At 38.0% G+C, this 27,158-nt stretch overlaps 1 protein-coding gene and 1 pseudogene across 6 annotated transcripts in view; both read left to right on the plus strand.

Annotated features, from left to right (window-relative positions):
• Positions 1-7,292: 7,292 nt before the first annotated feature.
• LOC113890323 lies at positions 7,293-21,804 on the plus strand (annotated as a pseudogene).
• A 4,357-nt stretch (positions 21,805-26,161) lies between these two features.
• Positions 26,162-27,158, plus strand: part of LOC113889633 (guanylate-binding protein 6-like) — a 72,905-nt gene continuing 71,908 nt past the window's right edge. For 2 of the 6 annotated variants that reach the window (XM_027536598.1, XM_027536599.1), the window contains exon 1: positions 26,182-26,322. The gene's annotated coding sequence lies outside the window, so the exon portion shown is untranslated. Of the gene's footprint in view, positions 26,323-27,158 lie in introns of all 6 variants that reach the window. The other 4 variants (XM_027536594.1, XM_027536593.1, XM_027536591.1 and 1 more) reach the window with 4 other exon arrangements.

A 27,158-nucleotide genomic window follows, 5' to 3' on the forward strand; every position in this document is an offset into this window, starting at 1 on the left:
CTTAGTAATGTCTGACTTTATGCGACCCCATGGATTGTAGCCTACCAGGCTCCTCTGTCCATGGGATTTTCCAGGCAAGAATACTAGAGTGGGTTGCCATTTAAATCAGTAATCAAAAATTCCTATCAAAAAACCCCTGAACCTGATAGCTTCACTGGTAATTCTTCCAGACAAACTGGACTTCATAGACATTTTAAAAAATGTGCACCAAAAGTATCAATAGAGTAAAATTTCAGCTCAAATAGTGGGAAAAAATATTTACAAGTCGTATATACAGTTAGGGATTAAATCCACAATATATAGAGAACTCCTAAAACTCAAGAACACAGAAACAAACAATACAATTAAAAATGGACAAAGGACTTGAATAGACATTTCAAGAAGATATACAGCTATCATAAAGAGGATACACAGATAACCAATAAGCACACAAAAAGATGCTTAACAATACTAATCAGAAGGGGAATACAAATGCAAACTAAAAAGAGAAACTACTTCATGCCCATTAGAATGCTGCTGCTGCCAAGTCACTTCAGTCATGTCTGACTCTGTGCGACCCCACAGACGGGAGCCCACCAGGCTCCCCCGTCCCTGGGATTGTCCAGGCAAGAGTACTGGAGTGGGGTGCCATTGCCTTCTCTGGCCCATTAGAATGACTACCATTAAAAAATAGAAAATAGCAAGTGTTGGGAAGGATGTGGTGAAATTGGAACTATTGTGTGCTATTGAAAGGAATGTAAAAAGATACAGTCACTGGAAAACAGAATGATTTTTCCCACAAAAATTCAAAATATAATTTCTATACAATCAAGTAATTCTAGTTTAGAATACATATCCACCCAAACTAAAAGTGGGTCTCAAAGAAATATTTGTATATACATTTTTATAGCACCATTGCACACAATAGGTAAAATGTAGAAGTCACCATAGTGTCCATCAGCGGATGAATGGAAAAGCAAAATGTGGTACACACATGTGATAGAATATTATTTAGCCTTAAAAACAAAGGAAATTCTGACATATAGTACAACATGAGTGAATCTTGAGGATATTATGCTTAGTGAAATAATCCAGTCACAGAAGGGAGATACTGTGTTATTCCACTTATATACAGTATTTTGAGTAGTAAAAATTATATATAGAGAAAATAGAATGGTGGTTACCAGGGGCTAGGAAAATGGGGGCTTGGAGAGTTATTGTTTAATGACTATAGAGTTTCAATTTTATAAGATGAAAACTGTTCTGTCCATGGATGGTGGAGATGATTATACACAATATGAATGTACTTAATACCACCGGACTTTCTACTTAAAAATGGTTAGGATGGTAAATACTATGTTATACGTATTTTACTACAATTAAAGAAAAACTTTTAAAAAGTGCTTCTGTACCCATTTTCAGAATGGGGGTTCAATTCTCTCTGTGGACCTCTTTGATCAAATACCATCTCCTTACAGAAATGGTGTTTTATGGATCCAGAGAACAAAGATAGAAAAAAAATTATCTTTGGAAGAGATCATTTCATATTTATAGAATACTGCAGTAAGGGCTTTAAAAATCATCAGGTAAGAATGAATTTAATTCATCATATCACAAATTTTTATCACAAAAAATTACTATAGTCAAAACTGAGTTTTTTGTAGACATGTTTCCCATAGAAACATTAGAATCACTGGTGGCTTTTGTTATACTCAGAGACTCGGCCTTGGGACTCTAGGTTTTACAATCATGCCAGATGATCCTTGCATATGTCAAATTTTGAAAATCACTTCTGAACAGGAGTTTTTAACACTGCTTTGTTTATATGAATCTAAAATTTGTGCTTCTTTCAGAGCTGATACAACACAGACTAGTTAAAAAAGAGTTTGCAATAAAATTCATATCTTTTTATAGTTTCCCTTAATCTTGTTGCTGAAAAGGGGTAATGCAAATCCAGTGATTATAATGTAGTTATTAGAGGTTATGCTTTATACAACCAAATGACATTTTTCAGAGTCTAAAAAATCCAATAGAAGAATGGTGAACAGAAATGGTAAGTTTTCAGCAGATTACTGTTTTGTTCTGGTGAAAAATTTATTTCTGTACTTCATGTCTTTGTAATTTACAGTTCATACAATGCATTGAAATATTATACATTAATTGACTAAATTGTCATTATGTCATTCATGTACTACTGAAAGCATATTTTGTGCTAGACGTTCTGCTAAGACAAAAGCTTATAGCATCTCAATAAAACCTCAAAACAAGCCTTGAGGTAGGATTTATTATTTTACCTATAACACTCTTACAATTACTTAAAATGTGAGTTAGCCAGGTTAAGCCCCTTGCAGAAGTCACATGGGTAGCAAACTACAGAGTCAGAAAATTGAAAGTAAAGATGTGCTTTAAATATTTAATATATAAAACATAAAAATATTTCACACTGACTAAATGCTTTTACATGTTCTTACAATAAAAAAATTTAGAGATATCATAGAGAAATATTTCAAAGAATAAGTATTTGCTGGAGACTCATACAATAATGATACATTTAATATTTAATTATTTCAAATTAAACTATTTTGAAAAAATAATCTGAATTACAGAGAAAGTTTGATTACAATGAAATATCATATACATTTCATTTATACTTATTCTTGGTGGTATTTTGGGACATTTGCATTCTCTTCTTATAAATAGATGTATAAGTTTTCTATTTTCTAATTCTGATCATTATTTGGGAGTATCAGTAGCAGAGGCCATGACCTTCAGCACCAAACATGTCAGCACATAGCTCTTGAAATCCAGATACCTTCCAACCTTCCTTCTTGGAAGAGAGTTGCATTCCTGGCTCTCCCTCATTCCCATGGCTGTTCCTTCCTTCAACTCTGGCTCCTGGTCCATCACTGTAGTGAATGTGTGTTCAGGAAGATCATTCTTGGCCTCCTTGCTTACAACTACAGTGAGATCTCTCTGTGTTTACCATCAATGGCTTCTCCCATCTCTTCATTGTTCAGTGTCTCCTTGGCTCTGAAAACCCATGCTCCCCCTGTACTGTCACCCCTTAGAGTTCCTCAAGGTTTTTCTTCTTTGTACTGTTAAGCTAAATTCAGTTCAGTTCAGTTCAGTCACTCAGTCAGTCGTGTCCGACTCTTTGTGACCACATGAACCACAGCACGCCAGGCCTCCTTGTCCATCACCAACTCCTGGAGTCTACCCAAACCCATGTCCATTGAGTTGGTGATGCCATCCAACCATCTCATCGTCTGTCATCCCCTTCTCCACCTGCCCTCAATCTTTCCCAGTATCAGGGTCTTTTTTTTTTTTTATCAATTTTTAAATTTATTTATTTATTTTTTTAATTTGATTCTTTTTTTAAAATTTTATTTTATTTTTAAACTTTACATAATTGTATTAGTTTTGCCAAATATAAAAATGAATCTGCCACAGGTATACATGTGTTCCCCATCCTGAACCCTCCTCCCTCCTCCCTCCCCATACCATCCCTCTGGGTCATCCCAGTGCACTAGCCCAGTAAATTTATTTTTTTAATATAAATTTATTTATTTTAATTGGAGGCTAATTACTGTACAATATTGTAGTGGTTTTGCCATACACTGACTTTTCAAATGAGTCAACTCTTCACATGAGGTGGCCAAAGTATTGGATTTTCAGCTTCAATATCAGTCCTTCCAATGAACACCCAGGACTGATTTCCTTTAGGATGGACTGGTTGGATATCCTTGTAGTCCAAGGGACTCTCAAGAGTCTTCTCCAACACCACAGTTCAAAAGCATCAATTCTTCGGTGCTCAGCTTTCTTCACAGTCCAACTCTCACATCCATACATGACCACTGGAAAAACCATAGCCTTGACTAGCTGGACCTTCGTTGACAAAGTAATGTCTCTGCTTTTTAATATGCTGTCTAGGTTAATTAGGTCACCTCAACACATGACACTGTTACTATGTATACACAACTTTCTCTCAGATACATAAAACTCACCCAGACCCCTTTGCCTCAGAATAATTTCAATTTAACAGGTGTTGACTGAATGTATTCTATGTGCCCAGCATAGGGACTGAGCCAAGAATAAGAGAAACATGGTACCTGTCCCCCCAAGCTTGGACTTTAATGGAAATAATTGTAAGTGTGATAAGCAGTGAATTGTGATCAGTATCGTATCATCTGTGGTTTTCCTAGTTTGAAGTGGTTACTGGAAAATTCTTGTAGCTGTCCCCTCATGTCCATTTTCCCCTTCCCCCATACTCATAGAACCTTTGCTTGTCTGCTATGTACATGTTTTCCCAGAATACTCACGGCAATTTCAGCTTCTCTTATGGCAGTATATGGTAATTTAATAATTTAAGAGCTATTTTTTAAAAAGTAGAAGTGGTTAGTTCTTAAAGGAAGGATCTATTCTTCTAGCTATTCTCTAATTCACTTTGATTACAAATGATGATGGTACACAATCTTGGACCTTGGGCTACTCCTTATATTTGGGCTGCTCCTTCCCTGGGTCAGGAAGATCCCCTGGAGAAGGAAATGGCAACCCACTCCAGTACTCTTGCCTGGAGAATCCCATGGAGGGAGGAGCCTGGTAGGCTACAGTCCATGGGGTCGCAGAGTCGGACATGACTGAGCGACTTCACTCACTCTTATATTTGGTTGAGCTTATGATAGAAAGGTTCTGGGTTACAGGTCTTTTTTAAGGGAATATTATATTATTTTATTTATTTTTGAGATATATCTATTTACAATACTTTATTAGTTTCAGGTGTACAGCACAGTGATTATATATCTTTATAGGTTATATTCCATTTAAAGTTATTATAAAATATAATGGCCATATATCCCTGTCCTGTACAATATATTGGGCTATAGTTCTTTATGAAACAAATTTCTACTCACTAGTTGTGGACTACTAATCCTAGAATTTATATGAGATTAATTTAATTAAGTTGTCTATGCATCTTTTGTCCTATTTGTCACAACTAAACCTAATCCTAACTGATACAGTTAATCTAGTATTGCTTTGAAAGCAGAAGCCATAGCTTGTAAATAATTTTATCCCAGGAAACAAACATAGTTTCAGGAGCATAGCAGATGTTCATCCAATTCATTTAAATAAATAAAAGACAGTATTAAGAGAAGGAAAACATGAAAGCACACCATTCAGAAAATACTAAGTCACTCAGAACCTTGATGAAACACTGGTCAGGCAAGAAAAGATAAGAGCCTGGTATCAAACCACTGAGTGGTTTGTGGAGGGAGAGCCTGATTCTGCAGAAGTAGGAAGAATTGATCTCATCACATTAGTTCATTAGCGAATGTGTTGTTGGTATAGCAGAGTCAACAGAAAGCCTCTATACATCAGAGATCCAACCAGTCCATTCTAAAGGAGATGAGTCCTGGGTGTTCTTTGGAAGGACTGTTGCTAAAGCTGAAACGCCAATACTTTGGCCACCTCATGCGAAGAGTTGACTCATTGGAAAAGACTCTGATGCTGGGAGGGATTGGGGGTAGGAGGAGAAGGGGACGACAGAGGAGGAGATGGCTGGATGGCATCACTGACTCGATGGACGTGAGTCTGAGTGAACTCCGGGAGTTGGTGATGGACAGGGAGGCCTGGCGTGCTGTGATTCATGGGGTTGCAAAGAGTCGGACACGACTGAGCGACTGATCTGATCTGATCTGATATCCACATTAGGGAGAGGTTTTTTTTTTTTAACATCATGACTGGATGTTGAATTTTATCAAATACTTTTTTCTGCATCTATTGAGGTGATCATGTGGATTTTGCCATTTTAATTACAATGTATCCTGGTATAAGTCTCTTTGGGTTCATCTGTTTGGAATCCTCTTTCTTTCCTGTATCTGAATATCTGTTTCCTTCTTTAGGTTTGGAAAAATTTCAGCCATAAGTTCTTCAAATGCTTTTTAAATCCTCCTTTCTCTTTCTTCTTAGATCCCTACTATGGGTAGATTGGCATGCTTTATATTATCTTATAATCCCATATATTGCTTCCTGCCTCACCCCATTTTTCTGTCTGCTATTCTGACTGGGTGATTTTCATTATTCTATCTTTCATATCACTTACTTTTCTTTTTTGTATTATTTAGTTTGCTATTTTTTGCTTTTAGAGTAGCTTTTATCCTGGCAAATGCGTTTTCTAATTTCAGCTGGTCTCCGTAGTTTTTAGTTTTTTGTTATAGGGGTCTGCATTTTTACTGGTAGCCTTTCTTGATTCCTTTAGCATTTTTATTGCCTCCTTTTTGAACTCGGAGTCTGGTAGACAGTGAAACAAAGAATTTCACTGTTTGTTCTTTCAGGGGAATTCTCTTGATTTTTTAATTGGGAGTGGTTCCTCTGCTTCTTCATTTTACTTTTCTCTGAACGAATGAGAACTTCAATGAATTGAGAAGAATTCAGTTATCTGCTGTGGTCTAGAAGGGCTGTTTTTATGTGGGAGAGTTCCTGTGTGGCCTGCAAGAGTCTAATGTTTTTGGCGTGAGTGCTGTTCTTAGCCCTGGTGCCTGCCACATCTTTCCTCGGTGTGTGCTGCCCATTAAAGGGCATGTGATTAGTGTCGTGGTGAATACAGCCTGCACTGGATGTTGAGTGTGGCCTTCTCTTTGCTCTGTGGTTTTCATGGCCCTGGTGGGGGAAAACTCTGCTCCTCAGTTGTTGGAGTTGAAGCCATCTGTTTCTGAGATGTGGCCTGTGTTAGGAGGGGCTGGGAGAAAAGCCACTGAGTATTCCTCTGCTGGACCTATCCATCAGGGAGTACACTCTGTGGTGCTACCTGCTACCCACTGTACTGGCTTACAGGGTACACTGTTCTTGGCACTGCTCTTGGCCCTGCCTCAATTGTGGAGATGCAGGCTATCAGCCTGGGTGCCCCTCAGGTGCTGTGCTGACAAAATCAGCAGTGCAGATCTGTCACCATTGATATTCTGAGGTCAGGCACCAGGACTGCTGTCATCACATACCTGGACCTGCTATGGAGGCGGTGGAATCAGCCCAGATCCCAGGTCCCACCTCAGTGTGCAAGTACCCACAACACTCACAGCTGCTGGCATCAGACCCACCCTAGCCATGGGAGCACCAGTAATCTACTTGGATGTCCCACAGGTGCTGAGTTTACACAGGTCACAGGGCTGACTGGGACAAGGGTCAGATTTCAGCCCTGCCTCTTACTGTGGTCAACTCACAGGTACTGATGGGTTCCACCCATTGTGCGCAGGCAGAGATTGTGGCTGCAGTGACAGGCCCTATGCCTCTATATCCAAGCTGTAACAATAGGGCTTCTAATGGCGGATCTGGGCTCCACCCTGCAAACACTCTTGTTTGCAGCTCGTACCACATTCCTGCCCCTTCAGGCTGTATCTATGAGCCAGTCCCAGTCTTCTCCTCAAGTCTGTCCACTGAAACCCGAGTATCCTTACCCAGCCTCTGTGTGCACCAGCCAAGGCATATCTTGGGAGGGGGAGTGCAGTGATGGGCACAGACCCTCTGTGCTGGTCTCCCTGTCTTCTGCTTGCTGCAAGCTTGCTGGTGCTCTCCTCTGAGCCTCTAAACCTCCCTATCTGTCCCAGTTGATCTCCTGGCTGGTTAAGGGTATTCCCAGGGTGAGGGAACATTTCCTCTTTCACAGCTTCCTCCCAGGGCTGCAGTTCCTATCCTAATTCCTTTTTTTCTTTCTTCCTCCTTGGTTATGTGGTGATCTTTCTTACAGTGTTCATTATATGAGATGTTCTTTCAGAGTTCAGTAGGCAGTCTGCCAGAACTATTCCACACGTAGATGTATTTTTGAAGTATCTATAGGAGGAGGTGAGCTCCACATCCTTCTATTCCATTATTTGGTCTCCCTCGACATATTCATTGTTTTTATTTGATATAATGATTATCAATTTCATTGCTTAGGTTCACTGCTAATATGTAAACCCTTTGAATATATTGTCATCTTCATTGTATTTGTTTTTCAAGTGTTTTAAAATGTTTGTAAATACTATGAGACAGTCTTCTTGAGTGTATTCACTATCATATTTATCTGCTTTTTATAACTAATAAAGATAAGTAATGTTTAGTAGCAGCACATAGACATTTAATTTAATTAGATCTATTCTGAGTTTTCAGTTGTGACTAGCATAGTATACCTTGTGACTTACTTTTTGTTAAATGAATATGTGATGCTGCTTATTATTGAACAATGAATTACTCAAAGGCACTCTAAGTTGTTTTTCACTCATACTATCTCATTTTATCCCATTCAGGAAAAAAAAAGAGCTCTTTGTGGAATGTATTATCAGAATTCCTTTTTAGATGAGGAAACTGAGGTCACAGGAAATGTCAATGTAATTGACAAAACTCAGATTTACTTTTAATTCTGTTTTCAAGGTTTTTCCTTTGTATCAATACTTTACTATCTGAAATAACAAATGGAAAACTGATTAAAGAAATAAGAATGAATTTCTGAAGAGAAGACTGCTAGTGCTTGCTCTAATATATTTTCCAGGGTGATCTTTGCCCTAGCTGTGCTTCTGAGCAGTACTCTAGTAAACAACAGCATGAGCACCATCAACAATGATGCACTGGAGAAAGTACAGTATCCTTCCCAGTTTTATTGAGAAATTGATGAGAATGAAGACCAAATTGGATTTCCCATCCCTGTGGCTGAGTTGCCTTTGGTGGAACAGTGGGGACCAAGGGCAAAAGAGAATGTTTATAATCATTTTTATGAGGAAAATGTGGGAATTATGGGTAGAAATTTCTTTTTCCTTAACCAAGTCCTAGGTATGTGTCAGAGCTCACAGAAATCACCAGGGCCAAGTCCTCTCCACATTGGATGAAGTAGAAAATTCCACAGAGTTTATGAATTTCTTTCCAGACTTTACCTGGGCTGTACGGGATTTCACCCTGAAGTTGAAGGTACACGTTTACCCTATCACAGAAGATGAGTACCAGGACAATGCCTTGCCTTGAAGCTGACTACTAGGCAGTGAGTAGTCAAGTAGAGGGTAGGATCTACTAAATACTGTCCATCATCTCTAGAGTTGCATTTATATTTGAAACTAGATCAAGGGCCATAGATGACTGCGATCTAGGCTGTTATTCCTTGATAAGTTCTAGTGACTACAGTTATGCTCACCCAAGAAGAATAGGGCTTAGCAAAGTGAAATTATTCAAAACTAGTTTGTACTGAAGATAATTTGTACCTTAACATTCAGATACAGTAGGAACTAAGACTTTTCAAGAACCAGATGCTTGCTTCCCTTGTTATGCTTCTCCCAGAGACATTGCTTTGCCAACAAAGATCTGTCTAGTCAAGGCTATGGTTTTTCTAGTGGTCATGCATGGATGTGAAAGTTGGACTGTGAAGAAAGCTGAGCACCAAAAAATCGATACTTTTGAACTGTGGTGTTGGAGAAGACTCTTGAGAGTCCCTTGGACTGCAAGGAGATCCAACCAGTCCATTCTAAAGAAGATTGGTCCTGGGTGTTCTTTGGAAGGAATGATGCTAAAGCTGAAACTCCAATACTTTGGCCACCTCATGTGAAGAGTTGACTCATTGGAAAAGACTCTGATGCTGGGAGGGATTAGGGGCAGGAGGAGAAAGGGATGACAGAGGATGAGATGGCTGGATGGCATCACCGACTCGATGGACGTGAGTCTGAGTGAACTTCGGGAGTTGGTGATGGACAGGGAGGCCTGGTGTGCTGTAATTCACGGGGTTGCAAAGAGTCGGACATGACTGAGCAACTGAACTGAACTGATTTGAGTTGAGAAAAACAATGACATAATTGTTAGGCATAAAATAATAATGAAAGATATTTCCATCAGTTTTTATTCGTCTCAAGAAAGGGTATAACTTTCTAGAGTGTAGATAGGAAGGACATAACTTTCTAGAGTGTGGATAGGAAGGCTGTAACTTTCTAAAGTGTGGATAGTTGTATCTTCTACAAAAAGTGACTTTAAACCTTAAAAAACCTGATGATCTTCTTTCAATCTATACTTTTTCATTATTTCTGATAACAACCAGATCTTTCATTTTATTTTCCTCATCATATCATTCTTTTTATTTTAACATATTCAGTCACTATTTAGTCATATTTAGTTACTTGGTCACTATTTTAAATTAGTAAGTCATTGTAATGAATTACATTTAAAGGTGGGTGAGTACTTGAAAAAAGTGCTGTGTTTATGGAGTAGTGGTAAGTTCTTCAAATTACATTTAGGTTCCTTTTAGTCTTCAGAGTTTCTACCCAAAATGGCTAGTCTTATTTGTATTATGTGAATTCAATCAATGAAGTTTTCCTTAACTGAACATGGTGTCTATGTCCCATGTTAATCATTACTCCATTACTTTTGTTTGTAGTTCTTCTTCATTTTGTTCCTATGATTTACTTCCTAGATGAGTTGGAGTAAACTGGAAATTGATATTTGATTATCATTCATTAAATCTTTTATTTGATAAACATCTAATGAACTGAGTACCATGTGTATTTCTGTGCATTGAAGATGTAAGTTTCTTTACTCGGAGCTGCTGTTTCCTAAAATTGCTCTCCAGGGATATGCCATTCATGTGAGTTTGATTTTTAATTTTTATGTATATGTTAGAGGAGTTCTATGAGAATAGAAGACTCCAAAGATAAAAAAAAATCCCCACTCATAAAAATTTTAGTTGCCTTATGCCAAGACTCTGTTGTTTTCTTTCTTCTTTAGGTCAGAATCCCAAAGTTAAAAATTCCAACATATCCAGGGAGTTTATCGGGCATCTTTTTTCCAAAATGGAAGTGTTTCATCTTTAACCAGCCAGTACCTGAAAAGGAATTCCTAGCCCATATTGAGGAAATTTTGGAAAGCCAAGTGGATCCTACATTCAAGGAATAATCAAATAATTTCTGTTCATGTATCTTTATCTATGCAAGGACCAAGACCCTCAGGGAAGGGGTAAAGGTCACTAGAAATGGCGAGTTTCCTTTTTCAAAATTATATTTCTGTGTGGCCTGTTATGTGTTGACTATTTATAATATATTTTCTTTAGTAGTTTTGCTTCATTGTATGTAGAAGTGTGTAGTTATTTTAATTTTATTTTATTTTTAAACTTTACAATATTGTATTAGCTCTGCCAAACATCAAAATGAATCCGCCACAGGCACACCCACGTTCCCCATCCTGACCCACCTCCCTCCTCCCTCCCCTACCCTCCCTCTGGGTCGTCCCAGTGCACCAGCCCCAAGCATCCAGTACCGTGCATCGAACCTGGACTGGCGACTCGTTTCATACATGATATTATACATGTTTCAATGCTATTTTCCCAAATCTCCCCACCCTCTCCCTCTCCCACAGAGTCCATAAGACTGATCTATACATCGGTGTCTCTTTTGCTGTCTCGTACACAGGGTTATTGTTTCCATCTTTCTAAATTCCATATATATGTGTTAGTATACTGTATTGGTGTTTTTCTTTCTGGCTTACTTCACTCTGTATAATAGGTTCCAGTTTTATCCATCTCATTAGAACTGATTCAAATGTATTCTTTTTAATGGCTGAGTAATACTCCATTGTGTATATGTACCACAGCTTTCTTATCCATTCATCTGCTGATGGGCATCTAGGTTGCTTCCATGTCCTGGCTATTATAAACAGTGCTGCGATGAACATTGGGGTACACGTGTCTCTTTCCCTTCTGGTTTCCTCAGTGTGTATGCCCAGCAGTGGGATTGCTGGATCATAAGGCAGTTCTATTTCCAGTTTTTTAAGGAATCTCCACACTGTTCTCCATAGTGGCTGTACTAGTTTGCATTCCCACCAACAGTGCAAGAGAGTTCCCTTCTCTCCACACCCTCTCCAGCATTTATTGCTTGTAGACTTTTGGATTGCAGCCATTCTGACTGGCGTGAAATGGTACCTCATAGTGGTTTTGATTTGCATTTCTCTGATAATGAGTGATGTTGAGCATCTTTTCATGTGTTTGTTAGCCATCTGTATGTCTTCTTCGGAGAAATGTCTATTTAGTTCTTTGGCCCATTTTTTGATTGGGTCATTTATTTTTCTGGAGTTGAGCTGGAGGAGTTGCTTGTATATTTTTGAGATTAGTTGTTTGTCAGTTGCTTCATTTGCTATTATTTTCTCCCATTCTGAAGGCTGCCTTTTCACCTTGCTAATAGTTTCCTTTGTTGTGCAGAAGCTTTTAAGTTTAATTAGGTCCCATTTGTTTATTTTTGCTTTTATTTCCAATATTCTGGGAGGTGGGTCATAGAGGATCCTGCTGTGATGTATGTCAGAGAGTGTTTTGCCTATGTTCTCCTCTAGGAGTTTTATAGTTTCTGGTCTTACGTTGAGATCTTTAATCCATTTTGAGTATATTTTTGTGTATGGTGTTAGAAAGTGTTCTAGTTTCATTCTTTTACAAGTGGTTGACCAGATTTCCCAGCACCACTTGTTAAAGAGATTGTCTTTAATCCATTATATATTCTTGCCTCCTTTGTCAAAGATAAGGTGTCCATATGTGCGTGGATTTATCTCTGGGCTTTCTATTTTGTTCCATTGACCAATATTTGTCTTTGTGTCAGTACCATACTGTCTTGATAACTGTGGCTTTGTAATAGAGCCTGAAGTCAGGCAGGTTGATTCCTCCAGTTCCATTCTTCTTTCTCAAGATAGCTTTGGCTATTCGAGGTTTTTTGTATTTCCATACAAATTGTGAAATTATATGTTCTAGCTCTGTGAAGAATACCGTTGGTAGCTTGATAGGGATTGCATTGAATCTATAAATTGCTTTGGGTAGTATACTCATTTTCACTATATTGATTCTTCCAATCCACGAACATGGTATATTTCTCCATCTATTAGTGTCCTTTTTGATTTCTTTCACCAGTGTTTTATAGTTTTCTATATATAGGTCTTTGGTTTCTTTAGGTAGATATATTCCTAAGTATTTTATTCTTTCCGTTGCAATGGTGAATGGAATTGTTTCCTTAATTTCTCTTTCAGTTTTCTCATTATTAGTGTATAGGAATGCAAGGGATTTCTGTGTGTTGATTTTATATCCTGCAACTTTACTATAATCATTGATTAGTTCTAATAATTTTCTGGTAGAGTCTTTAGGGTTTTCTATGTAAAGGATCATGTCATGTGCAAACAGTGAGAGTTTTATTTCTTCTTTTCCAATTTGGATTCCTTTTATTTCTTTTTCTGCTCTGATTGCTGTGGCCAAAACTTCCAAAACTATGTTGAATAGTAATGGTGAAAGTGGGCACCCTTGTCTTGTTCCTGACTTCAGAGGAAATGCTTTCAATTTTTCACCATTGAGGATAATGTTTGCTGTGGGTTTGTCATATATAGCTTTTATTATGTTGAGGTATGTTCCTTCTATTCCTGCTTTCTGGAGAGTTCTTATCATAAATGGATGTTGAATTTTGTCAAAGGCTTTCTCTGCATCTATTGAGATAATCATATGGTTTTTGTTTTTCAATTTGTTAATGTGGTGTATAACATTGATTGATTTGCGGATATTGAAGAATCCTTGCATCCCTGGGATAAAGCCCACTTGGTCATGGTGTATGATCCTTTTAATGTGTTGTTGGATTCTGATTGCTAGAATTTTGTTAAGGATTTTTGCATCTATGTTCATCAGTGATATTGGCCTGTAGTTTTCTTTTTTTGTGGGATCTTTGTTAGGTTTTGGTATTAGGGTGATGGTGGCCTCATAGAATGAGTTTGGAAGTTTACCTTCCTCTGCAATTTTCTGTAAGAGTTTGAGCAGGATGGGTGTTAGCTCTTCTCTAAATTTTTGGTAGAATTCAGCTGTGAAGCCGTCTCGACCTGGGCTTTTGTTTGCTGGAAGATTTTTGATTACAGTTTCAATTTCCGTGCTTGTGATGGGTCTGTTAAGATTTTCTATTTCTTCCTGGTCCAGTTTTGGAAAGTTGTACTTTTCTAAGAATTTGTCCATTTCCTCCACGTTGTCCATTTTATTGGCATATAATTATTGATAGTAGTCTCTTATGATCCTTTGTATTTCTGTGTTGTCTGTTGTGATCTCTCCATTTTCATTTCTAATTTTATTGATTTGATTTTTCTCCCTTTCTTTCTTGATGAGTCTGGCTAATGGTTTGTCAATTTTATTTATCCTTTCAAAGAACCAGCTTTTGGCTTTGTTGATTTTTGCTATGGTCTCTTTTGTTTCTTTTGCATTTATTTCTGCCCTAATTTTTAAGATTTCTTTCCTTCTACTAACCCTGGGGTTCTTCATTTCTTCCTTTTCTAGTTGCTTTAGGTGTAGGGTTAGGTTATTTATTTGAGTTTTTTCTTGTTTCTTTAGGTATGCCTGTATTGCTATGAACTTTCCCCTTAGGACCGCTTTTAAAGTGTCCCTCAGGTTTTGAGTTGTGTTTTCATTTTCATTAGTTTCTATGTAAATTTTGATTTCTTTTTTGATTTCTTCTGTGGTTTGTTGGTTATTCAGCAGCGTGTTGTTCAGCCTCCATATGTTGGAATTTTTAATAGTTTTTCTCCTGTAATTGAGATCTAATCTTACTGCATTGTGGTCAGAAAAGATGCTTGGAATGATTTCTATTTTTTTGAATTTACCAAGGCTAGATTTATGGCCCAGGATGTGATCTATCCTGGAGAAGGTTCCATGTGCGCTTGAGAAAAAGGTGAAATTCACTGTTTTGGGATGAAATGTCCTGTAGATATCAATTAGGTCTAACTGGTCTATTGTTTCGTTTAACATTTGTGTTTATTTGTTAATTTTCTGTTTAGTTGATCTATCCATAGGTGTGAGTGGGGTATTAAAGTCTCCCACTATTATTGTGTTATTGTTAATTTCTCCTTTCATACTTGTTAGCATTTGTCTTACATATTGCGGTGCTCCCGTGTTGGGTGCATATATATTTATAATTGTTATATCTTCTTCTTGGATTGATCCTTTGATCATTATGTAGTGACCATCTTTGTCTCTTTTTCACAGCCTTTGTTTTAAAGTCTATTTTATCTGATATAAGTATTGCTACTCCTGCTTTCTTTTGGTCCCTATTTGCATGGAAAATCTTTTTCCAGCCCTTCACTTTTAGTCTGTATGTGTCCCCTGTTTGAGGTGGGTCTCTTGTAGACAACATATGTAGGGGTCTTGTTTTTGTATCCATTCAGCCAGTCTTTGTCTTTTGGTTGGGGCATTCAACCCATTTACATTTAAGGTAATTACTGATAAGTATGATCCCGTTGCCATTTACTTTATTGTTTTGGGTTCGAGTTTATACACTGTTTTTGTGTTTTCTGTCTAGAGAATATCCTTTAGTATTTGTTGGAGAGCTGGTTTGGTGGTGCTGAATTCTCTCAGCTTTTGCTTGTCTGAGAAGCTTTTGATTTCTCCTTCATATTTGAATGAAATCCTTGCTGGGTACAATAATCTGGGCTGTAGGTTATTTTCTTTCATCACTTTAAGTATGTCTTGCCATTCCCTCCTGGCTTGAAGAGTTTCTATTGAAAGATCAGCTGTTATCCTAATGGGAATTCCCTTGTGTGTTATTTGTTGTTTTTCCCTTGCTGCTTTTAATATTTGTTCTTTGTTAATTTGATTAATATGTGTCTTGGGGTGTTTCACCTTGGGTTTATTCTGTTTGGGACTCTCTGGGTTTCTTGGACTTGGGTGATTATTTCCTTCCCCATTTTAGGGAAGTTTTCAACTATTATCTCCTCAAGTATTTTCTCATGGTCTTTCTTTTTGTCTTCTTCTTCTGGGACCCCTATGATTCGAATGTTGTAGTGTTTAATATTGTCCTGGAGGTCTCTGAGATTGTCCTCATTTCTTTTAAATCGTTTTTCTTTTATTCTCTCTGATTCATTTATTTCTACCATTCTATCTTCTAATTCACTAATCCTATCTTCTGCCTCTGTTATTCTACTATTTGTTGCCTCCAGAGTGTTTTTAATTTCATTTATTGCATTATTCATTTTATATCGACTCTCTTTTATTTCTTCTAGGTCCTTGTTAAACCTTTCTTGCATCTTCTCAATCTTTGTCTCCAAGCTATTTATCTGTGACTCCATGTTGATTTCAAGATTTTGTATCAATTTCACTATCATTATTTGGAATTCTTTATCAGGTAGATTCCCTATCTCTTCCTCTTTTGTTTGGTTTGGTGGGCATTTTTCCTGTTCCTTTATCTGCTGGGTATTCCTCTGTCTCTTCATCTTGTTTAAATTGCTGAGTTTGGGGTGTCCTTTCTGTATTCTGGCAGTTTGTGGAGTTCTATTTATTGTGGCGTTTCCTTGCTCTGTGTGGGTTTGTACAGGTGCCTTGTCAAGGTTTCTTGGTTAGGGAAGTTTGTGTCAGTGTTATGGTGAGTGGAGCTGTATTTCTTCTCTCTTCTTTCGAAGACTTGGGTTGCTTTTCTGGGTGCCTGATGTCCTCTGCCGGCATTCAGAAGTTGTTTTGTGGAATTTATTCGGCGTTTAAATGTTCTTTTAATGAATTTGTGGGGGAGAAAGTGTTCTCCCCGTCCTACTCCTCTGCCATCTTAGCTCCTCCCCCAGAAGTGTGTAGTTATTTTAAAAAGTGTCATGCCTCAGAGATAAATATGTAAATGTTTTAGAAATTCTTTGTCATTATGGGATTAACAAATTCCTTTCCAAAACCCTTGTCACTGCTATCTGGGGTTGCTGGAGGGAGGAGGGAGGAGGGTTCAGGATGGGGAACACATGTATACCTGTGGCAGATTCATTTTAATATATGGCAAAACCAATACAATATTGTAAAGTTAAATAAAATAAAATTAAAAAAATAAATAAAAGTTGTAAACTGAAAAAAAAAGAAAAATCCCACCATTGGTAATAAAATCACTAACTGGGGATGAAAATAGAGTATATTGTCTTCTCAGGGAAAGTTCTATACTATGTCTTTTTCTCAAGGAGATTTCTTAAGAGTTTAAATCAGTCCATGGCACAAAGACAGAAATATTGATCAATGGAACAAAATAGAAAGCCCAGAGATAAATCCACGCACATATGGACACCTTATCTTTGACAAAGGAGGCAAGAATATACAATGGATTAAAGACAATCTCTTTAACAAGTGGTGCTGGGAAATCTGGTCAACCACTTGTAAAAGAATGAAACTAGAACACTTTCTAACACCATACACAAAAATATACTCAAAATGGATTAAAGATCTCAACGTAAGACCAGAAACTATAAAACTCCTAGAGGAGAACATAGGCAAAACACTCTCTGACATACATCACAGCAGGATCCTCTATGACCCACCTCCCAGAATATTGGAAATAAAAGCAAAAATAAACAAATGGGACCTAATTAAACTTAAAAGCTTCTGCACAACAAAGGAAACTATTAGCAAGGTGAAAAGGCAGCCTTCAGAATGGGAGAAAATAATAGCAAATGAAGCAACTGACAAACAACTAATCTCAAAAATATACAAGCAACTCCTACAGCTCAACTCCAGAAAAATAAATGACCCAATCAAAAAATGGGCCAAAGAACTAAATAGACATTTCTCCGAAGAAGACATACAGATGGCTAACAAACACATGAAAAGATGCTCAACATCACTCATTATCAGAGAAATGCAAATCAAAACCACTATGAGGTACCATTTCACGCCAGTCAGAATGGCTGCAATCCAAAAGTCTACAAGCAATAAATGCTGGAGAGGATGTGGAGAGAAGGGAACTCTCTTGCACTGTTGGTGGGAATGCAAACTAGTACAGCCACTATGGAGAACAGTGTGGAGATTCCTTAAAAAACTGGAAATAGAACTGCCTTATGATCCAGCAATCCCACTGCTGGGCATACACACTGAGGAAACCAGAAGGGAAAGAGACACGTGTACCCCAATGTTCATCGCAGCACTGTTTATAATAGCCAGGACATGGAAGCAACCTAGATGCCCATCAGCAGATGAATGGATAAGAAAGCTGTGGTACATATACACAATGGAGTATTACTCAGCCATTAAAAAGAATACATTTGAATCAGTTCTAATGAGATGGATAAAACTGGAACCTATTATACAGAGTGAAGTAAGCCAGAAAGAAAAACACCAATACAGTATACTAACACATATATATGGAATTTAGAAAGATGGAAACAATAACCCTGTGTACGAGACAGCAAAAGAGACACCGATGTATAGATCAGTCTTATGGACTCTGTGGGAGAGGGAGAGGGTGGGGAGATTTGGGAAAATAGCATTGAAACATGTATAATATCATGTATGAAACGAGTCGCCAGTCCAGGTTCGATGCACGGTACTGGATGCTTGGGGCTGGTGCACTGGGACGACCCAGAGGGAGGGTAGGGGAGGGAGGAGGGAGGTGGATCAGGATGGGGAACGTGGGTGTGCCTGTGGCGGATTCATTTTGATGTTTGGCAGAGCTAATACAATATTGTAAAGTTTAAAAATAAAATAAAATAAAATAAAAAAAGGGTTTAAATCAGTCCAAAATAACTATTAGTTTCTGAGTCCCTGAAAATCCATAAACAGTTTAGGAATTAGGAATAAACATTATTTTTATTATCCTGTAGAATTTATTTGTGCAGTTTATATTCTTCTTTTAATTTGTGTTAACCTGAAATAATTTTTCTCAGACACCTCTAATTATGTTAGATGAAGATAGATATTTAATATTTTTTAATGTTATGAACTGGAGAATAATAAAGAGTGTGAAAATGAAGGTGATGACAGTGAAAATAAGTAGGGGTGTGTGTGTATGTGTGTGTGTGTATGTGAATGTGTGTGTCTGGTTTAAGAATTGCAATTTCACAACCTTGAATCTCACTGAGTCAGAACTTGATATTTATTCATATTTCTACTTTATTCAGGGCTTGGTATTCTGGTGGTAACTTAGGTGGATGCCATTAATACTGAAATAATTCCTTGTTTGGAGAATGCAGTGACAACTCTGGTCCAGCTGGAGAACTCAGCAGCTGTGCAGAAGGCAGCTGATCACTACAGTGAGCAGACGGCCCACTGAATGAGCCTCCCTGTAGACACGCTCCAGGAGCTGCTGGAGGTGCACATAACCTGTGAAAGGGAAGCCATTGTCATCTTCATGGGGGTGCTCCTTCAAGGGTGACCAATAGAAATTCCAGAAGAAGCTCATGGTACTTTGTCTTAGCATTTGTCCTTTTTGATTCTTGCCCTTCTAGAGTGATGCCTGGGGTTTATCTGCTATTCAGGGCAAAGTAGTCTGGATTCTCATGAGAGAGAGAGAATGCTAGAGGACTATATTTCCTTCTTTTTCCTTAAAGCTTGGGAAAGTTTTCAGGATCTCTCTGATTTCTCAAGCAAATGTAGCATTGAGCATTGATTTCTCCTTTAGTGATTGTGGCATGGTTCCAGAACTCCACTAAGTCATTCCTGAGATGGTTGTTCCCTGGGTATAATCATTCCTATTCCTAGATAGGAGACAGAGGTTGAGATGGTTGGATGGCATCACTGACTCCATGGACATGAGTCTGAGCAAACTTCAGGAAATAGTGAAGGACAGGGAAGCCTGGTGTGCTGCAGTCCATGGAGTCACAAAGAGTTGGACACGACTGAAAAACATTCCTTGTTACTTGATTTCCATGGGCAAACTTTCTTAACAAAAGCAAGTTTGTTATATTTACTTTCTTTACTAGTTGTCATTGTTTTATTGAATACAGAGCCATGGGATGTTATAGCTACTAGGAATGATAGAGAAGAGATAACTGCAGTATTTTACAGATCAGGAACCTGAGGCTCAGGGAAGTTAAGAAACTTTTCCATACTCTTGCAGAGGTTTCAGTGTGTGCATGCATACTTAGTCTCTTCAGTCATGTCCGACTCTTTGTGGTCCTATGGACTATAGCCCACCAGGTTCTCCTGTCCATGGGATTCTCCAGGAAAGAATACTGGAGTGGGTTGCCATGCCCTTCTCCATGGGATCTTCCCAACCCAGGGATTGAACCCACATCTCTTATGTTTCCTGCATTGGCAGGCAGGTTCTTTACCACTTGTGCCACCTGGGAAGACTGCAGGTTTCAGAGTTGGGAATAAACATCTGTATTTTGGCTACATTGCTTGTGTGGCTCCACTGCAATGATTTTTTTTTCATGAGGACCACCTTAGACCAATTCTTCTACCATATTCCTTGGAAATTTATCTTCTCTGTTCCTTGCTTCTGGTGACATTCCTCTACATTTACCCTGTAGGCACTTATAAAGAATAAGGAAGGTTTCTTGCTGCAGAATGAAGAGGCATCTTCTAAATACTGCCAGGCTAAACTTGATCTGCTTTCAAAGGCCCTAATGAAAAGTATTTCAGAAGGCAGTTTCTCTGTTCCTGGAGGGAACAAACTCTACAGGAAAGCAATGGAAAGGTTACAATGGGACTATTTCCATGTGCCCAGGAAAGGAGTGAAGGTGAGGAACAAGGGGATCATGGTGAGCCTACAGAATAGAGTTCAGGGGGTCTCCTGAAAATCTGAGAGCAAAACACCATGTGTGGATAATGAGAAAGCATGGGGGTATCATGACAGGTTTAGTTTTTAAGGCCCACTACATGGCATTTATCCCTGAAGAGAAATGTCCATCCTCCCCGCCCCCTGCCCCCACCCCTCCACCCCACCCCCCCGGCCACCGAAATGGATTTCTAAAATCACAAGAGACAGAACAGAAATTATTCATTTCTTCATATAACAAAGTAACATTTTATGTGCCACATGTTGAGGATTTATGATGCAGTCAGAATCTTTGTATTCAAGGCTGGATTAAAATGCAAGAGGAAGTCAAATAAATAGACAAATGCATATAAAGGGATAGCACTTTATGTAACTGTGATCCTGGGCTTCACTGATGGTGATAATAAACCTAATGATAATAACACACCAGAGTATATTGAACCATTATTGCCTAGAGGCATACTGCTAAGCTGTTTCTCTAAACATTTTAATTTAATCCTGGTAAAAATGTTTCATAACACTTATAAAAATCTACTTTTATAGATGTTACAGATCTAGGAGGCACAGGGTGGCTAAATAACTTGCCTAAAGTTACACACCTGACAAGAGGCAGTAGAGAACAGCAGCATATATTAGAGTCTGATTTTCACATTGGGCACATAGTTTAGGAAAATTCCCTGGAAAAGGAGGGGGATATAAGTTGAAATATTTTTCAAGTTGAGATGTTATTCAAAGGGAAGAGCCCCAGGTAAATGTGCAAACATACGACATTGTGAGTTTGTACAACTGCATGTATTTCTGACTCCTTGATACCTGGAGCAGATGAAAGGAAATATCACTGGGCAGGGGACTGGAGGGTTGCCATTTCCTATTCCAGGGGAGCTTCCCTAGCAGCCGAGCAAAATTCACACCCTAATGGTGTGTGAATGTTAGTAAGATTGGGAACTATCCTTCCTCTCACTGTCCAGATCTAACTCAGAAGATATTCTCTGCTGTAAATATTATCCTTTGATGATCTAATGCTTCTGCTGCTGCTAAGTTGCTTCAGTTGTGTCAGACTCTGTGCGACCCCACAGATGGCAGCCCACCAGGCTCCCCCGTCCCTGGGATTCTCCAGGCAAGAACACTGGAGTGGGTTACCATTTCATTCTCCGTGATGATCTAATAAGAGAGAATAATTATATGTGTCAAACAGATAATTTAACAAAGTTCTTAAATATAAAATCTGATTCTTGAAAAAATAAGAATTTTCAAACTTTGCATTTTCCTCTCTTACCTTCCTTTGTTTTAGGTTCAAATCAATCTGCTTATTGAAGGAGTTAGTGGGAAAGCTGAGGGGATGAAAGCAGAGATGAATCATCTCAGAAACAATTGAGAAGAGGAAAAAGGATAAAGCTCCTTGGATTTCACAGACCTTGGACACAATTTCCACTGAAGCACCTGCAATTCTGTCTGCTCCTGATAAACTAATTGGCCAGGGTCTGAAGGACCGGAGCTCACTGGTTAAATAGGATTAGCTTTTATTTTAAGTATATCACAGAATGTGGGTATATGCTCCACCCTAATTTTGGCATGCATGTTTTTTAGTTTCATTCTGAAAGCTTTTAAGCATAAAAAGTGCCTACTAGATGATATCACTGCCTGACACACTTTACATAGACTAAATGTTGGTTTTACCAGTTAGTGTAAAGGGAAAAACAGACAACTTTATACCAGGAGTTGGAAAACTTTGGCTTCTAGACCAAATCTGCCCTGCTGCCTCTTTGTCTAAAAAAACTTTATTGGCACACTACCATACTCATTCATTGCATATTGTCTCTGGCTGCTTTCATGCCACAACAGCAGAATTGAATAGTTTCCACAAACATAGTTTGACTCACAAAATCAAGATATTTCCTTTTGTTTCCTTGACAGAAAAAGTTTGCCACCTGCTGTTTTAAAAGGTTGAAAGATACTAAATTTGCAATAGAGGTAAAAATTACCTTGAAAAAAAAGTGTCAAGAATGCCACTGAAAATCACAAAAGAAGAATCATATAGTTTAAATATATTAAAACCAATTCTCCTCTAATTTGTTTGTAAATTTAATGTGTTCTGTAGTAAAAATATGTTTTTGTAAAGAGAGGTAGACTACTAACTTTCTACATATTTATATGGGATTGCTTAACATACTTTTAAAAATTATCAGGATAATATAGAAGAAAAGTAAAGAGGAGGAGCCATGTCTACTCCATATAAAAGCCTGTTGTAGAGCTGCATTCATCAGATCAGTGCGCTCTGGGTCCTAACCATACAGACAAAGGTACAGAAGAGTTTACATAGTCTAGAGATAGAGAGAAACACTTCTAGAAGCTATCTTGATGATTTTATTTCATATTAGCGGGAAATAATGAACTGTTGAATAAATCGTGTTAAGACAACTGACAGCCACTTAGAAAAAAAAGATTATATATTATTTATACATATACATACATACATATATATATATATATAATGGCAAAGTAAATTCCAGATTTCCTACATTTAAACATGAAAATTAAAATTATACAAGTTGGTTAACACAAACAATTTTTGAAAATGTCAGAATGTGGTAGTCTTTTCTAAGCAAGACACAAAACCCAGACTACATCAATTCAGTTCAGTTTAGTCACTTAATTGTGTCCAACTCTTTGTGACCCCATGAACCGCAGCACGCCAGGCCTCCCTGTCCATCACCAACTCTGGGAGTTTACTCAAACTCGTAGCCATTGAGTCAGTGATGCCATCTAACCATCTCATCCTCTGTCATCCCCTTTTCCTCTTGCCTTCAATCTTTCTCAACATCAGGGTCTTTTCAAATGATTCAGCTCTTCGCATCAGGTGGCCAAAATATTGGAGCTTCAGCTTCAACATCAGTCCTTCCAACTGCATAAAACTGAAATAAATCCTTTATGTTCAAAAAACCAAAAGACAAAAGGCTCTCTGAAAATGCATCTTCAACTTTTATCATAGGAAAAGCTTAAAGTTTCACATTTAAACAACATGAAAGAGATTATGTGAGTAGAAGTTAACAGAAAATAACTAAAACATATACAAAATTATTCATAATTAGTAAATAATATAATCATTCACTTCTCAGGTTGACAAAAGTAAAAATATTTGATAACAAGTTATGTGAGAAAGTGTGGAAAGAAAGGCTGTCTCATATAGGAGTATGAGTGAGTGAGTGAAGTTGCTCAGTCGTGTCCAACTCTTTGTGAGCCCATGGACTGTAGCCCACCAGGCTCCTCCATCCATGGAATTTTCTAGGCAAAGAGTACTGGAGTGGGTTGCCATTAGTATAAATTATAAAATTTCTGTTGAGAATTGATCTTAATATTTCTTATGTTTAATGTGTGTATGACTTGATATAACATGTTCACTTTTAAGAAAATATATGCACACAATTATACACACATACACATAAATGAGAGAAATTGTGGTGTTAATAAAAATAAATAATAAAAGTTGTAATATAAACATAAAGTTAGTACACACATGTAGTAGATGTCTAAGTAGCCACTGAAATAATTTGACAATGGAGTTTATATATACTATTATAGAAAAATCTTCAAGATATATTTTAAGGTGAAAAAAATGAGTTGTCAAAGCTTGAGTCTAGTGTAGTTTTTGTGGATAAAAAATTGGAATTCATGAAAACTGGTAACATTTGTTCTTTCTGGGGAAAACTGGGTGGGATCAGGTGGAGGAAGGACACATAGTTTACATTATATATTCTACCTTTGAAATTTTGTAATAAATAAATTTATATTAAAAAATAATAAAAATAAAAGAATCAAAAAATTTGTAAAAAATATTCAAAAATAAAGCATAAATTATAATAAAATACTAATAATCAATATTAATGGGATGTGAAACTGACCACTAAATGATGAATTGTTCCCTGCTCCAAGAAATGACATCAGCCAGTTCAATGAAGCGTTTAAGGCTAAGAATCGAGGACTGGAAAACACAAAATTTGCATCCTAATCTTTTTGTTTCATTTTGGCCTTGATTCTTTAATTCTTATATTCACTTCTAAACTAAGGCAAAAATTTTCTGGTGATCCTTTGAAATAGTGCAGTAGCCTTCATTGTTTATCTCTGAAGGGAACTTTAAGGTTTTAGAAGGAAAACTAGCCAAAAAAAAGAATGTGCACTATTGAGAGGGATCCTGTCATCCTGTCTTAAAACATTCCATGCTGACCTTCCTGCTATGTGTCAGGGCAGGTGGGATGACATGCCACCTCAGAACTGGACTCCTGGTGGTGTTAACCAGGAGAGATGAGAGACCCTGTCACATGGAGGTGAGGTGTTCACTTTTACACATATTGAAGTGACAGTGGAGCCTGACCACAGAGAACTCAGAAGAGGATGAATAAAACATGGTCAAGTGAAATAGGGAGGAAACAACTAATGGATGGAGTCAAGGATAGCTTATGAGGCTGCTGCTGCTGCTAAGCTGATTCAGTCATGTCTGACTTTGTGCGACCCCATAGACTGCAGCCCACGAGGCTCCCCGTCCCTGGGATTCTCCAAGCAAGAACACTGGAGTGGGTTGCCATTCCCTTCTCCAATGCATGAAAGTGAAAAGTGAAAGTGAAGTCGTTCAGTCATGTCCGACTCTTAATGACCCCATGGACTGCAGCCTACCAGGCACCTCTGTCCATGGGATTTTCCAGGCAAGAGTACTGGAGTAGGGTGCCATTGCCTTCTCCACTTATGAGGAGGCAATGGATTTATAGCCCCAAAGAAGTTTTTCAATCCCTAGTCTTGATCTGAGCCAGTTTCAGATCAGGAACTCATTACCTGGAGGATCTGGATCCTCAGGAAGAAGGATCCTGAAACTCCAGGACAAGAAAAATAAAAATGACTTTTTCTATCTCCCTCTGGAGAACTATTTATTCAAGTAGATATGCAGTCAGGAAATGAGACATTTAAGGACTTGACTCAGGATCCAACTTGGCGTTGTTACCCATGTACCAGAAAGATGCACACACTACCTTGTTAAAGTAGGGGCATATTGATTTAGGTAATAACAAGTAATTACTAGAGTCCTTATCCAGGTGTAATTAACTGGTGTCTAGTAATTATTTTAAGGTGGCAAATATTTCAGTATTTTTTCAATAAATATTTTCAGTATTTTAACACCTTAAAGCTCATCTAAGGGCAGAGACCATTTTTCTGTTCATCCTTTCAAGTTATATGCATAAAATGTGCATCAATTCTTCAGCATGCAGTTTTCTTTATGATCCAACTCTCATTTCTGTACTTGACTACTGGAAAAACCATAGCTTTGATGTATAAACCTTTGTCAGCAAAGTGATGTCTTTCCTTTTTGATACTTGTAAACTAAGTATATAGATTAAGAAATATATTAAAAGTGCTTCCTTAACCAAATTACCCAGGAATCCCAGCTAAGAGAAAAATGCTTGAAATATACTTGCTTTGTACAGTTTTGCTTACATTTGTGCTATGGATTTTCTATTTTTCTTTTTGCCAAGAAAACTGAAGCCAACTGAGAGAGAGGTATAGAGAAGAGAAGCTATAAAGGCCTTCCAACATGGGAAGGCCTAAAAGAAGCTGTAGAAATATCTTATTAGGATGTGGCCATTGAGTGAGTGACTTTTTCTAATCTTCACCACACACCTGTATTTCTGGTATGACCAGTGGATTTGGTAAGACTCTGATAACTCTAAAAATACCAGGAATTATTTATACTTTCAATTTCAGTGAAACCACACCATTTTACTGGAAGAAATGAGTAATTTAGTCTTTTTTACCTTTGATAAATGAAGGACAAAGAGGTGAAAGGACTGACTGAGCAACGGGTGAGAGGCAACTGAGAAAATTCTTGGACCTGTGGTGTGTGGAGCAGGTACGTCTATATCTTTTAGTGCAACTTCAGCTTGAACTCCAAGTTGATTTCAGGTTAAGAGTAACAGTTGGATAGGGAAGGAAGGCACATTGCCTACTGTCTGGCTTCCAGGAGTCTGTGGTTGGCTTTAGTTTACGGTAAGCTCGACCTCTCCATTTAGAACAGTAGAGGCTGCAAAGTGGGGTGGACAACCAGAAACACTATGTCCTATCTGAGAAAGTCAACTCAGGGCAGCAAGTGGGGTGGAAAAACTCATAGGAACCTATCTGCCTATCTTGCTTGTCAAGTTCTGTAGGTGGCATCAATTCAGTCACTCACTTGTGTCCAACTCTTTGTGATCCCATGGACTGCAGCATGCCAGGCTTCCCTGTCCATCACCAACTCCTGGAGCTTGCTCAAATTCATGTCCATAGAGTCGGTGATGCCATCTAACTGTCTCATCCTCTGTCATCCCCTTCTCCTCCTGCCTTCAATCTTTCCCAGCATCAGAGTCTTTTCCAGTGAGTCAGTTCTTTGCATCAGGTGGGCAAAGTATTGAAGCTTCAGCTTCAGCATCAGTGCTTCCAATGAATATTCAGGACAGATTTCCTTTAGGATTGACTGGTTGGATCTTCTTGCTGTTCATAGGACTCTCAAGAATCTTCTCTATAGACTTCACAAAACAAGACAGTCTCCATTAAGGAGGTTACAAGCAATTATAAGCTAAAGGGATAGTTTCTTTTAAATATTTAGATTCGTCATACTTAAGGAAGCTTCAGAGTGAGAGCTCTGTAAATCTCTATGTGGAGGTAAGCATTGTCCCCAGATCCCTGATCTTTATTTGTTAAAAATTACTA

The sequence above is a fragment of the Bos indicus x Bos taurus genome, chromosome 3, assembly GCF_003369695.1.
Source record: "Bos indicus x Bos taurus breed Angus x Brahman F1 hybrid chromosome 3, Bos_hybrid_MaternalHap_v2.0, whole genome shotgun sequence".
Taxonomy (NCBI): Eukaryota; Metazoa; Chordata; class Mammalia; order Artiodactyla; family Bovidae; genus Bos; species Bos indicus x Bos taurus.